Source organism: Aulonocara sp. 'chitande type north' Nkhata Bay, linkage group LG9 (assembly GCF_057382095.1).
Source record: "Aulonocara sp. 'chitande type north' Nkhata Bay isolate Kocher_YH1m ecotype deep benthic linkage group LG9, A_spYH_male_GT1.1, whole genome shotgun sequence".
Taxonomy (NCBI): domain Eukaryota; kingdom Metazoa; phylum Chordata; class Actinopteri; order Cichliformes; family Cichlidae; genus Aulonocara; species Aulonocara sp. 'chitande type north' Nkhata Bay.
Genome location: NC_141352.1, coordinates 29,587,837 through 29,602,464, shown reverse-complemented (window position 1 = coordinate 29,602,464; position 14,628 = coordinate 29,587,837).

Here is a 14,628-nt window from a genome sequence, read left to right as displayed (position 1 = left end):
TCAGGGACAAAATAATCGAGCAGCTGGTGTTATTTGTCTCACAGCAATGCAGCAGATTTGTTATTTAACAACACAGGAGACACAGACAACTATTTACACTGATATCAACACTTACTGGCAATTTAGAATCACCAGAAACATGCACCATATATATGTCTTTGGGAGGAAGCTGGAGTACCAGGATCATGCAAACTCCACACAGAAAGACAGTCCTGGATTTGAGGCCAGGACCTTCTTGCTATAAAGCAACAGTACTAACCACCACGCCACTGCAAGACCCTTACTGACATCAAGCACTGTAGAGAAGTAGTTATTAAAAGCTGTGCACATGTCCGAAATGTTACCTCGCTTTCCAACATAGTGAAGTTCTTCTTTTACTGTTAAAAACAAGTTGTGATAGAATTAAAAATATGAAATTTCTTGGTCTGTAAGAAAAACCAACCAAGAAGTAGTGCAGGCAGATAGATAACAGTGTTTGCTTGGAATAAATGAACCAAGTGCTTCAGTTTATCTAACTACAACTTCTCCTCTCTCTCCACTTTTGCTTTCCTCTCTCACTCTCTACACCACAGGGAGAACTACAGTGTCCTAAAGGCATCTCCTACAAACACAGATATGAATTCCTGGATGAAGATGAAACTGTGACCACAGAGAAGCATCAATAAAATAAAAAATGCTGATTTTCAGGCTCATGTCAAAAGTTGTTACTGAGAATAAATGATCAATTTAGAAAGGTGACTCTCTTTTTCCTTTGTATTGATGATTCACTGTATTTCTATGCTTACTGTCTGCAGCAGTGACAGAAACACCGGAGTTATAAATAACCGATCAGCTAGTTCACTGACCTCAGAGACCATGTCAGCTCTGACATCAGAGGTGTGCGACTGACAGCGGTTTTACTAATACACATGTTATAAATAGAGTCATTGCAGACCTGAGCTTGTAAAGCTTTGCATGTTTCACCTCTGAAACATCTCATGACACAGCTTGAATACACACAGGACCAAATGTGTCTGAATTTCCACAAGAAATGACTTTGCACAGCCAACAATGAGCGCCATGGCAACGGTAGTGGTGATGAAAAACATATGAACGAGTGAAGAAACAAATTTAATTTCTAATGCGAGTTATGGACATCACATGTTGGTGTATTTTGTCGACAGCATAACACAGATTAAAACCATAACCTGACTGGTCAGCAAGAAAATGTAGCTTCTGTTGTGATGTCACTGTAAAATCACATATTTTATTCTAATATTTTAGACTCGTTTTGGCAAGACGGGATGTTACCTCAGCTTTAGAGCCACAGACACCTCTGGTATCATAACGCCTCCATCATTCAACATCAAACTGGATAAATCTGACAACAGCTTCCCATCTGACCTCTTCAAAGTTTTTAGTTGTTGACTTATTTACTTATTTTATATACAATTTAATGAAGGCATGTAAGATGAATCCTTCATAAGGTTTCATTTTGACTCTGATGAATAAACTAAATGTGGGACAAACACAGTGTTTGTGTGGGACAACAGCACATTACCAAAGCAGGGAGGCTGTCAAATATCTTATATTTTAATGCAATGTTTTAAATTCTCTTGCTAAGTCAATACAACAGGAAGAAAAGGAGGCTAAACTTTGTTGTTATGATCTCACACAATAGGCTGTATTTTATTCAGCTGTTCTGCCTGGTAACAGTCTTTGGGTTTCAGTAATGATGTGTCCATAGATCAACATGCCTTTTTTAGCCATTTCTGTATATTTTAGCAATTTTTAGCCAAGTATGACTTACAAAGGGGCAGGTGAGTAAGTGACGGAAGTGACGGACAAGGTAAGCGACTCATGTTGTAACTGACGTCAGACGCCGGAGATTTTGGCGGAAAATTAAAGCAAATGGTAGTTTAGATTTGAACAAATTCATTTAAGCTTCAGCATTACCAAATACACTTATCAATTGTCTTATAACTAACACTATTTGTCTAAATAATCTCCAACACCCTGGAGAACAACGAGGAGAGTTTAGAGACTCTCCAAGATTACATCGATCAGTGCTTTCAGGATCTCGTGATGAAGAAGACCCCGTGTGCAGCTTCCCTGGCCAAAGCTGAGACGCCGTCGTCGAAAAGACAACGCCCGGCAGATTCCCCCGGCTCAACATCACCAGCCGGCAAAGATATTGCCGACATATTGGAGTCAATCGACAAGCGATTGTCCAGTTTCGACGCAAGGCTGTCCTTGGTGGAGATTCTTCACCGAGAATTTAAATGCTTGCGAGAATCCCTGGAGTACAGCCAGCAGCAGGTGGAAACGCTTGCTGCTGAAAATGCCACGCTAAGGGAGTCGGTGAAATGTCTCACAGATAATGTTACCCAGCTCAATAGAGAAAATAAAAAAATAAAAGAAACAGTTATCGATCTACAAGCTCGTAGCATGCGTGATAATCTGGTATTTTCTGGTATTCCAGAAGCCGCTGGAGAGGACGCGGAGACCACGGTAAAAAGCTTCATCAAAACCCACCTGAAGCTGCCGGAGGACACTGTGAAGAACATCGTCTTCGATCGGGTACATCGCCTCGGCCCCATTCGGGCTACGGCCGGGAGACCACGTCCTATCGTGGCCAAATTCGGCCACTTCAAACAAAAGCAACATGTGAAAAGCCGCGGCAGGGAATTAAAAGGAACGGACTTCAGCGTGAACGACCAGTTCCCCAAAGAGATCTTGGAACGACGCAGGGTCCTCTTCCCAATCCGACGCGGCTTCATCCAGAAGGGCTCCCGCGCTGTCATCGCTGTGGACCGGCTGTACGTGGACGGACAGCTCCACCGCGACCCCAACATCACTCCGTGGCTGTATTAACCTCACACCAGATAAGAATCAGCTACACCATTTCCCTATCCACTCACACTAACTTGCATTAACATCTGTTTAACTTACCAGTATCAAATCGCATCTTAAAGTGTGATTTCATAGCAGAATTAACACCGTCACTCTCCGTCAGTGATTTAATTGGAATGTTTACGTTTTGTTTCTGTTTTTTTTTTTCTTCTCGTTTTTTTTTTTTTTTTTTTTTTTCCCTCCTCTCTTTTCCCCCTCTTGGTTTTATGCTGCTCACCCCTGTCCTTGGTTTCTTTCTTTATTCCTTTCACTGCCTCGATCACCTGCTTCGACACTCATCCACAAACATCCTTTATTTCGACACATACGCACCATGCGCTCAACGGCAGCACATTTACATCAGTCAGACAGCGCACACAGTCATATAAGATACACACACACTTAAGCCAAGCCTACTCATATTAGTAACTATGCATACACAAAGTCAGACTCAGGGAGCATCTCGCCACACATTTTTTCTCTCTCTCCTTCTCTTTATTTATGAACAAGTGACGTATTCTCTCCACCTGTCTAAGCAACGCACACAGCATACATCCCTAGTTATACACAAACATCTATGGGTACACTGAGGTTCATTACATGGAATATAAATGGAGCTGGCTCCAGAGAAAAGAGGTTAAAAATATTTAACCAACTCAAAAAACTACAGGCAGATGTTGTCCTATTACAAGAGACCCACAGACCTCTTAGAGGTTCGAATGAACTTAAAACACCTGAGTTTCCTAATGTGTTCTCAGCTTGTTATAATTCTAGACAAAGGGGAGCAGCAATTTTAATACATAAAAATATTAATTTCACAGTACTCGATACAGTTATAGATCCAGAGGGCAGATTCTTAATCATTAAACTATCTATACGTGATAAAAAGCTATGTATTGCAAGTGTATATGGTCCAAATGTTGATGATCCCTCATTCTTTCACGGTTTTTTCAGTGCACTCTCTGAACACTTAGATGGCACACTTGTTCTTGGAGGTGACCTCAACCTTGGACTAAATGAAGACATGGATAGGCTCAATACAGCGGGAACTCAGCGTAATTGGCAGTCCACAAATATAATCAAACAGTATATGAGCGACTTTGGTCTTTGCGATGCATGGCGCTCCCTTCACCCCACCAGTAAGGAATATACTTTTTTCTCACATGTCCATCACTCCTACTCTCGTCTGGATTATTTTTTGGTCAGCAGCTCACTGCTGAACGACATTTCAGACACTGAGATTCACCCTATAGCTGTCAGCGATCATGGTCCTGTATCTTTAACACTAATGCACAAGAATAATACTACGCCAAGAAAAAACTGGAGATTTAATATATCACTACTTAAAGATGAAGACTTTATTAAATATTTTAAAAAAGAGTGGACTTCATATTTGAACTATAATGACCTTCCCGAAACATCAGCTTCTGTTCTATGGGAAGCAGGGAAAGCTGTGATGAGAGGTAAAATAATTTCTTTCTCATCACATAAAAAGAAAAAAGAAAACAAAAATATTCAGGAATTAGAAAAAAACATCAAATCACTAGAAGAAGCCTACGCATCCCACCAAGATCAGGAAACATTGAACAAAATACGCAAGACAAAACTAGAATTAAATGAGATAATTGATAAAAAAAACCAAAATTCTTAGTACAAAGACTACGCCTACAAAATTATGAACATGGTAATAAATCCGGTCAATTTCTAGCAAACCAGCTAAAAATAAATAAAGAAAAAACAACTATATGTGCTGTTCAAGATTCATCTGGGAACACATTATATGATCCGATACAAATAAACAACATTTTCAGGGATTTCTATAAAACGTTGTATTCACCACAAATAAACCCATCTAAAAAAGAAATTGATCAGTTTTTGGACAACATAACTCTTCCAAAATTATTGGACACTCAAGCAATGGCACTGGATTCACCACTGACACCAGGTGAACTCCAGGAAGCCCTGATAAGTATGCACAATAATAAGGCTCCAGGTCCAGACAGCTTTCCTGCAGAATTCTACAAAGAATTCTGGTCGATTCTAGCACCAGTTTTCTACAGAACGTTGTTGGAAATTAAAGAAAAGGGCAGACTTCCATCAAATATGAATTCTGCAAACATTAATCTCCTGCTAAAACCAGGCAAAGACCCTGTATATCCCTCAAGCTATCGTCCAATATCCCTTTTAAATGTAGACCTTAAAATAATCTGCAAAGCTCTCTCAAAGAGACTGGAGAAAATAACCCCCCTCTTAATTCATCCTGACCAAACTGGTTTCATAAAAGGTAGGCACTCATCAACAAATACACGTAGATTACTTAATTTGATAGACTACTCATACAGTAAAAACCTAGAAACTACAATATTCTCTTTAGACGCAGAAAAAGCATTTGACAGAGTTAACTGGAAATTTCTATTTGCAACTTTACACAAATTTGGTTTTGGATCCTCTTTCATAAACTGGTTAAAAATATTATATAATTCCCCAGCAGCTTGTGTTAGAACAAATGACCAGACATCCTCCAGCTTCTGTCTCTTGAGGGGCACCAGGCAGGGATGCCCACTCTCCCCTTCACTATTTGCAATTTTTATTGAACCACTAGCAGCAGCAATTAGACAGAATTCAGTAATTAAGGGCATAAAATGCAAGAACGTGGAACATAAAATCAGCCTTTATGCGGATGATGTGTTACTCTTTCTCCAAAATTCACAAACCAATATCTCTGTGGTGATTGAATTGATAAACTCTTTTGCAAGAATATCAGATTACTCAATTAACTGGTCAAAATCTACAGTCCTACCGATTAATTGCTCCTTCCATAATTCCTCTTCTACACCACTGCAATCGGGAAATATAAAATATTTAGGTATTAATGTTTCTCCCAAGCTTGCAGATCTAACTAAATTAAACCATATCCCACTTTTAAAGAAGGTAGAAGATGATCTGGCTAGATGGAAATGTCTACCCATATCACTCATGGGAAGGGTTGCCGCTATAAAAATGATGGTCTTACCAAAAATAAATTATTTATTCTCAATGATCCCAACTAAACCGCCACAAGATTGGTTCAGATCTCTAGATTCATGTATGTCCAAATTCCTTTGGAAAAATAAACCCCCACGTATAAGCTTAAAAACACTACAAAAGACCAAGGATAAAGGAGGACTAGAACTGCCTAACTTTCAGCACTACTTCTTAGCCAACAGGCTTCAGTTTATCTCAGGATGGCTAAAACACACCCTCTTAGATGAACCTTGGCTAGATGTAGAACAAGCACTCTGCAATAATCTAGAGATCTCAGACCTACCATTTATCAGCTCAAACATCCAACGACATGAATGCTTTAAAAGCATCAACATCAGCTCTTCTCTGACAGCATGGTGGGAGTTTCTAAAATTGACGGCGTCTTCATTAATCCCATGCAAACGTACACCTATCTGGAACAACCCTGACATATTACAAAACAATAATATGATAAACTTTTCAGATTGGAGTGATAAAGGAATCAAATATTTAGAACATATACTAGAAGGAACAGAATTTATTTCATTTGACGGACTAGTTACACAATATGGGATCAACAAGAAAAGATTTTTAGAATATCAACAAATTAAATCCATAGTAAAAAATAAATTTAAACCGGGTCAAGTTGAACTACAAACACCACCAAGTGTGGTTCAATTTCTTACTCTTAAAACCCCCAAATTACTATCCAAAATATACAGAATGCTTTCTAAAACAGATGAATCAATATCACTTCCTATTGCAAAATGGGAAGCGGATTTATCAGTTAACTTAGACCTAAACTTCTGGTCTCAGATTTGCTTAAAAACCTTTCATCTAATTAGAAATCCCAGTCTTCAATTAATTCAATACAAAATATTACATAGAGTGCACTATACAGGTCATCGGATGTTCAAGATGGGCTTTTCGTCTACCAACAACTGCTCACACTGCCAAACCAATTCACCGGACAATTATATCCACGCTCTTTGGTTCTGTCCACCAGTTCAGAAGTTTTGGCGCGAGATATGTGAAGACTTATCGAAGTATCTGAAATGTAACATTCCAACTTCCCCCTTAGTGTGCTTGTTGGGCAGCTTAGATAATGGTTTTCACTGCCCTATGTGTAACCCTGGTTAACATAGCTAACAACAAATAAAAGCCTGTTAGTAAAAACAGTCATAAGAAATATATTACAGGTGATAAATAGTCAATAAATAGATCATAATGGTTAGAAAATTCATTAAAAACATCAGCAATGATATAATTCATGGTATAGGATTTCATTTGTGTTTAAAAACATGTTAAAAGGGTACAGAACTTGCTAATTCATGGTGTTTTATGTTAATTCAGGTAAAATGGCTAAAATATGTGTTGAGACTCTTATTGTGAAAGGGCACGCTGCAGCGTGACTCCTGTGATTAGCCACACCCAATCGGGTTGTTCTTTTTTTTTGATGCTCGAGAGGGAGAAATGCAGACAGTCCTTGCAGAGCTGCTGCTTAAATGAGTGAAAAAATAGTAAAAATAAGCCAAAAATCTACTTAAAGCCATTTTTGTACTCTGGAGAATGTATTTTTGTTTTTCCGACCTGTCCTTGCCTTGGTGACGTTGTGAACATAACCGAACGGGACTTGGCCATTAAGGTTTGGATCGGGAAATGCCGAGCTAGAATCGGAGTTTGATCCGCTGAGCGAGAAACAAGATGGCGAGCCACCCACGGACCCATTGAACTGTACCGAGCAGGAAAAAGGAAAACGCCCCCTGCTGGACGTTGAGCTCTTTCGCTGATAAAACTGGTAGGATTAATCCATACACCTCTGCAAAAGAACAGCGGACTTTTCAAAGCACTGGATAATCATTCGGAGTAATTCCAGGACTAATAGTTAAAGGACACAAAGACAACTTTCTTTTGTTTATTTGTTTGTTTAAGGGATTTATTCAGCCTTTTGCTGAATTGTTTTCAGTTTTACATTTATTTATTTATTTTTGTAATTTATTTTGGTCAACCTTACATTTAATGCTGTAATGGTGTTAATGGAAATGTAAATAATTTTGTTGGGTTAAAACAAAATAAGAACTGGTTGAGAATTTAAAAGTGAACCTAGACCAAGATTAAATTAAATCTTGGGCCTAAAGAACTGAACTTGATTTAAAATAACACAGTGTTAATGCAAATAGATCAAAGGATAAACTTGAACTTAGAACTTGAAATAAATAAAACAATAACCTAGGTTGAGAATAACATCCTTCTAAAGCCAAATAAAAGGTTTTGAGATAAATAGGATGAACTAACAGAACATACTGAACTAAGAAGGGGAAAGACAACATCTTGTTTTCCTTAAATGTGTGATGTTGAATGTTTTATGTAATGTGTCTATAACTGTCTATTCTCTGTCTTCACAAAATAATAAGCCGGCAATTTAAACGTATTTACTGGTCTGTGGTCTTTATTACATGCTACGCTCATTACTGCTCTAGTAGTCGAACCTAACTGGTCCTAGTATACTGTAACGACTCCAGAAGTGTTACAGAAGTGGCGAACCAGCCAGGAGCAGTAATTGATCCCTCAAGTTTTTTTCTGACCCAGACCTCAAAAATAGGCCAAGTCCGGCAAAATGGAAATAGTTGACAGAGAAAATGTTAAAATCCCAAACTCAGTTATTGTTAGTGGGATTACAGGCACAGATGCTGATGAAGCTTTAAAAGACTTTTTAAGCAGATATGGTCGAACAGCAAGAACCCTTAAGATAGATGACCCTAAGTCTTCTTACCACAAAAATGCTATTGTAGAGTATGAGAGTGGATCTGCTCTGTCGACACTTGAACCCTTACTACCCTACACACTTGAATGTCCGAATGAAGTCACTTATCAGATACGAGCCCTGTCACCTGAGTACATCGCAGCTGTTACCAACGTCGCCACCAACAGTTTTTTCAATGAACTGCAAAACATTGCTAGACTTAGTGGCAAATCTTTTGAAGCTGTTCTGCATGAACACCTTTCCCAATGTGCTCAGTCAGTCACACACAGCACAGAAGCTCCTACCCCAGATGCACATAGTGAACTAACAACCCAAGTACAAGCAAATGACCAACCTATCCAAAGTGAAACTGCAGAACTGATCAAAGCTAACATATGCATCAGCGATTCTGAGTCAGACAACCAGACACAGCCAGATCTACAAACTACCATTCCACAGAGCTTTATAACACACCCTGATGTGCAAAAGGTTGTAGTAGAGCACATAGTGCGAAGTGAAGCTCTTGTCTCACCAGTGAGCGCCTCCTTCCGCCTCAGAAATTTTTCAGGCAAACTGCCCTGTTCTAGTCATGAGGTGGACTTTGATACATGGCGCCACAGTGTAGAGCTCATACTTCAAGATCCCAATCTATCTGACTTGCAACGCTCGCGGAAAATCGTAGACAGTCTTGTACCGCCTGCTGCCAACGTGGTGAAACCTCTGGGCCCTGAAGCCTTGCCCTCAGCTTATCTTGAACTACTCCATTCAGCTTTTGGCACTGTGGAGGATGGCGACGAGCTTTTCGCCAAATTCCTCAACACATTACAAGATGCAGGTGAAAAGCCTTCACACTACCTCCATCGCTTGCAAACAGCTCTCTCAAAAGCTCTGAAAAGAGGCGGTGTCGTAGCTAGTGAAGCAGACCGACACCTTCTGCGTCAATTCTGTCGGGGGTGTTGGGATAATGCCTTGTTAACAGATCTTCAGCTCGAAAAGAAAAAAGATAAACCCCCCTCATTCACCGAGCTGCTGCTACAGTTGAGAGTGGAAGAGGACAAGCATACTGCAAAAGAAAGCCGAATGAAAAAACATTTTGCTGCCACCAGACCAAAAGTAGCCTCTCACTCTATTGCTGCAAATGCTGACTTTCCTGCGCTCACCATGCAAGACGATCTCACTGAAATGCGAACACAAATAACTGCGCTGCAGAGTGAACTGACGAGATTGAAACCCCAGAAAGTAGACCCACCAGTAGATGCTCAAAAGGATCTGGTCACAGAATTAAAGGCACAAATCAGTCAGCTTCAAAGCCATCTCGCAACATTAACCCCGAACCCTCCTAGGAAAAAGTCTAACCCTCCAAAAGCTACTGCTAAGACCAACTCTCAAGTACCCGAACGAACCCTTTTGACATCCCAAGCTGCGAAGAGTAGGCCCAGGCCTGGTTACTGCTTCCAGTGCGGCGAAGACGGCCATATTGCCTCTGTGTGCCCAAATGACCCAAACCCGTCTTTAGTCACTGACAAAAGGAAACAGTTGAAAGAAAAACAGTTGCTGTGGGATAGACAAAACAAGCAAACACAGCCTTTAAACTAAAGGGAGCCCTCATTGCGGGACAAATGGGTGCTACGGACAAAACTAGTCCCACCGAGCCTTCACATAAACCCAAAAAACGATTCTCAAACAATAAATCAGCCACTGTGAAACTACCCAAGGGTCTAATTGGAGCTAAGTACACTGCTCAAGTGAAAATCAATGATCAAGCTTGCAACTGCCTTCTTGATACCGGATCGCAAGTGACCACAGTGTCCCGATCGTTCTATGAAAACAATCTTGCAGACCTTGAAATCCATCCAATACAGGACCTGCTAGAAGTCGAAGCTGCAAATGGTCAGAATGTTCCATATTCAGGCTATATTTGTGTCGACATTACCTTTCCAAAGAACTGTTTTGGTACTGAACTTACTGTGTCTTCTCTTGCATTAATTGTTCCAGACACACGCTCTAGTGTTCAGTCTTCTCTCTTAATTGGCACTAACACTCTTGACCTTGTCTTTGAAAGCCTCTCCTTGGCTAATACAGACCTCAGTATCCTGCCTTATGGTTATAGAGTAGTGCTGAGCGTGTTACAACAAAGACACAAGCAAAAAGAGGACGACAGCCTTGGTCTTGTCACTTTGTCAGGGAAAGAGCCTGAAGTCATTCCTGCAGGCCAAAGTCGAGTCTTAGAGGGTTTAGTCCACGCAAAAACTGAACACTCAGGCGGGTGGGTAGTAGTCGAGACCCCCTCTACATCCTCCTTGCCAGGTGGAGTCTTGGTCACCAACTGTCTACTTACCCTTGCTGAGAAACCCTCACAAAAGCTTCCAGTGGTCCTGCGAAATGAAAGTAAGCATGACATAGTTATCCCTGCGAAAAGTGTCATTGCTGAAATGCATGCTATTCAAGAGATCATACCAAACAGTCAGATCACAGAGCAGTCCAAACAGACTCCCAGCTCAAACCCTGCTGAGCTTAATCTTAACTTTGCTGATTCTCCAGTCACTGCTGAATGGAAAGAACGAATCACACAAAAGTTAAGTGCTATGTCGGAGGTTTTTGCACTACATGATACAGACTTTGGTTGCACTAACAAAGTAAAACACCAAATCAAACTGAGCGATGAAACCCCTTTTAAGCACAGACCCCGTCCCGTACGACCACAAGATCTTGACGCCGTACGGAGGCATTTGCAGGAGCTAAGCGATGCAGGTGTCATTCGCGAATCCGAGTCGCCATTTTCCTCACCGATAGTGGTGGTAAGGAAGAAGAATGGAGACGTAAGACTCTGTGTAGATTACCGTAAGTTGAATCTGAACACCATCAAAGACGCCTACGCGCTTCCTAACTTGGAAGAAGCGTTCTCCGCCTTGACAGGATCGAAGTGGTTCTCGGTCCTTGACCTCAAAAGTGGGTACTACCAGATTGAGGTCGATGAGGCAGATAAGCACAAAACAGCCTTCGTATGTCCGATGGGGTTCTTTGAGTTCAACCGGATGCCTCAAGGCATAACAAACGCTCCCAGCACATTTCAAAGGCTGATGGAGAAATGTATGGGCGACATCAACCTTAAGGAAGTCCTGGTCTATCTAGACGACCTTATAGTTTACTCCGAAACCCTCGAACAACACGAGACCCGCCTTCTCCATGTGCTTAATCGTCTCAAAGAATACGGTCTGAAGCTATCGCCTGAAAAATGTATGTTTTTTCAGACGTCAGTTCGGTACTTGGGGCACATTGTCTCCCAAAACGGTGTAGAAACAGACCCCGAGAAAGTAGCAGCGTTAAAAACATGGCCAAGTCCCAAGAACTTGAAAGAACTCCGCTCCTTCTTAGGGTTTGCGGGGTATTATAGGCGGTTTATTAAGGACTTTTCTAAGATCGTAAAACCCCTTACCAACTTAACTGCCGGATACCCCCCACTGCGAAAAAACAATGGCTCTAAGTCCAACTACGTCCAATACTTTCAGCCAAAAGCTCCTTTCGGGGAGAGATGGACAGAGAGTTGTCAGAAAGCGTTTGAGGCGATTATAGACAAACTGACTTCTGCCCCAATTCTAGGCTTTGCCGATCCCAAGTTGCCTTATGTATTACATACAGATGCAAGCACAATCGGGTTAGGGGCAGCTCTTTATCAAGAGCAGGAGGGAGAGTTGCGAGTAATTGCATACGCAAGCAGAGGACTATCAAAAAGCGAAAGCCGTTATCCTGCTCATAAGCTTGAGTTTCTTGCCCTCAAATGGGCTGTAACGGAAAAGTTTTGTGATTACTTATATGGCAGTCCTTTCACAGTAATAACTGACAGTAACCCTCTAACTTACATTTTGACCACCGCTAAGTTAGACGCGACGAGCTATCGCTGGTTGTCCGCCCTGTCCTCTTTCGAGTTCCAGCTTAGGTACAGAGCAGGCAAACAAAACATGGACGCAGATGGCCTATCTCGTCGTCCGCATCTCGAGCCATTAAATGACCTTGTCTCCCTGAAGGAACAGGAGCGGATCCGTCAGTTTGTGCAACACCACTTGCCTGGCACCGATCCTTTCACTCACGTTCCCACTCAAGCTGTCAGTGCAATATGTGAGAAACATCTAGTCCAGTCTCTTGACACAGACCATGCTCTCGCCTGCCCACTCGTAACTTCACTGTCTACGTCCGTTGATGCTGTTCCCGACAGTTTCGACCAGTGTGATGCTTTTCCTGTCATTCCAAGCTTGTCAGAAGAAGAGATAAGACAAAGTCAAACAAACGATCCTGCTATCAGTGAAATCATACACCAGCTTGAAACAGGTGAAACATCTCCTCCTACTGTACACAACGAGATCCCACAACTTAGCATCCTTCTGCGTGAGTTAAACAAACTTGAGTTGCAGAACGGGATTTTGTACAGAAAAAGACAAGTAGGTGAAGAGACACAGTACCAGCTGGTTCTTCCTGAAAGTCTAAGATCTATGGTTTTCAAAAGCCTTCACGATGACATGGGTCATTTTGGTCTTGACCGGACCCTTGATTTAACCAGAACCAGATTTTTCTGGCCAAAAATGGCCTCAGACATAGAGCAAAAGATCAAAAGCTGTAGCAGGTGTGTTTGCAGAAAGACCCTGCCAGAGAGGGCGGCGCCCCTAGTAAACATTCAAGTCACCAGACCTCTAGAGTTGGTGTGTATTGATTTCTTGACAATTGAACCAGATCGCAGCAACACTAAAGATGTCTTAGTTATTACAGATTTCTTTACGAAGTATGCTGTAGCAATGACAACTCCCAACCAAAAGGCTAAAACTGTAGCCAAGGCCCTGTGGGAAAACTTTATAATCCACTACGGTTTTCCCGAGAAGTTGCATAGCGATCAGGGAGCAGACTTTGAGTCAAAAACTATCAAAGAGTTATGCGACCTAGCTGGGATTCAGAAGGTCAGAACTTCACCCTACCATCCCAGGGGAAACCCTGTGGAGAGGTTTAATAGAACCCTGCTAAACATGTTGGGTACACTCAAAGACGAAGACAAGAAACATTGGCGTGACTTTGTTAAGCCACTCGTTCACGCGTATAACTGCACCAAACATGAAAGTACAGGGTTTACGCCGTACGAGTTAATGTTTGGCAGACAGCCTAGGTTACCCATTGATCTTGCCTTCAATGTCCCCCTGAACCATCGCCAGCAGCAATCTCACTCACAGTATGTTAAAGCCCTCAAATCTCACCTTCAGGAGAGCTACCAACTGGCTACCAAAAATGTAAGCAAAGTTGCTGAACGTAACAAAACTAGATATGACAAACATGTAACCGAATCTGTCTTAGGTGTCGGAGATCGCGTGCTTGTAAGGAATGTTCGGATTAGGGGAAAAAACAAATTGGCTGATAAGTGGGAGTCCGTCGTCCACGTGGTTGTAAGCCAAAAAGACAACCTCCCAGTATACACAGTCAAACCCGAGCCTCACCAAGGTTCCACTAGAACTCTCCACAGAGACCTTTTGTTACCTTGTGGGTTTTTGCCAACTGCCCCTGAAAATCCTCCAGCAGTCCAAGTAAAGCCTCATCGGCCAAGCACACGTCAACACCCAACAACTGATCCTGATGAACCTGAACTTGAATACAACTCTGAGGAGGATAACTACCCTCTGTATTACCCTCCACTTCCTCCCAAAGAGATCTCAAAGTCGATTGAGGAATACGAGGTAGTTTTTTCTCCCAAGGCTAAGTCAAATCATGCTAATGAGCAACCCAAATCAGACAATTCTCAAATCTCAGAAAACGTGACAGTGCCTGATATTGCTCAAGAGCACATGGACATGACGGAAACTGTAAATTTACCTGATTGTGGAAACCTACCGGATATGGAAAACTTACCTGAAAATGACAAAATACCTGAAATGGAGAAACCACCTGAAATGGAAAACTTGCCTGAACCTGCAAAGGAAGGAGCTCAGATAACTCAACAAAATGAAAAGGACAATGCATCGGATTCAACGAAAACT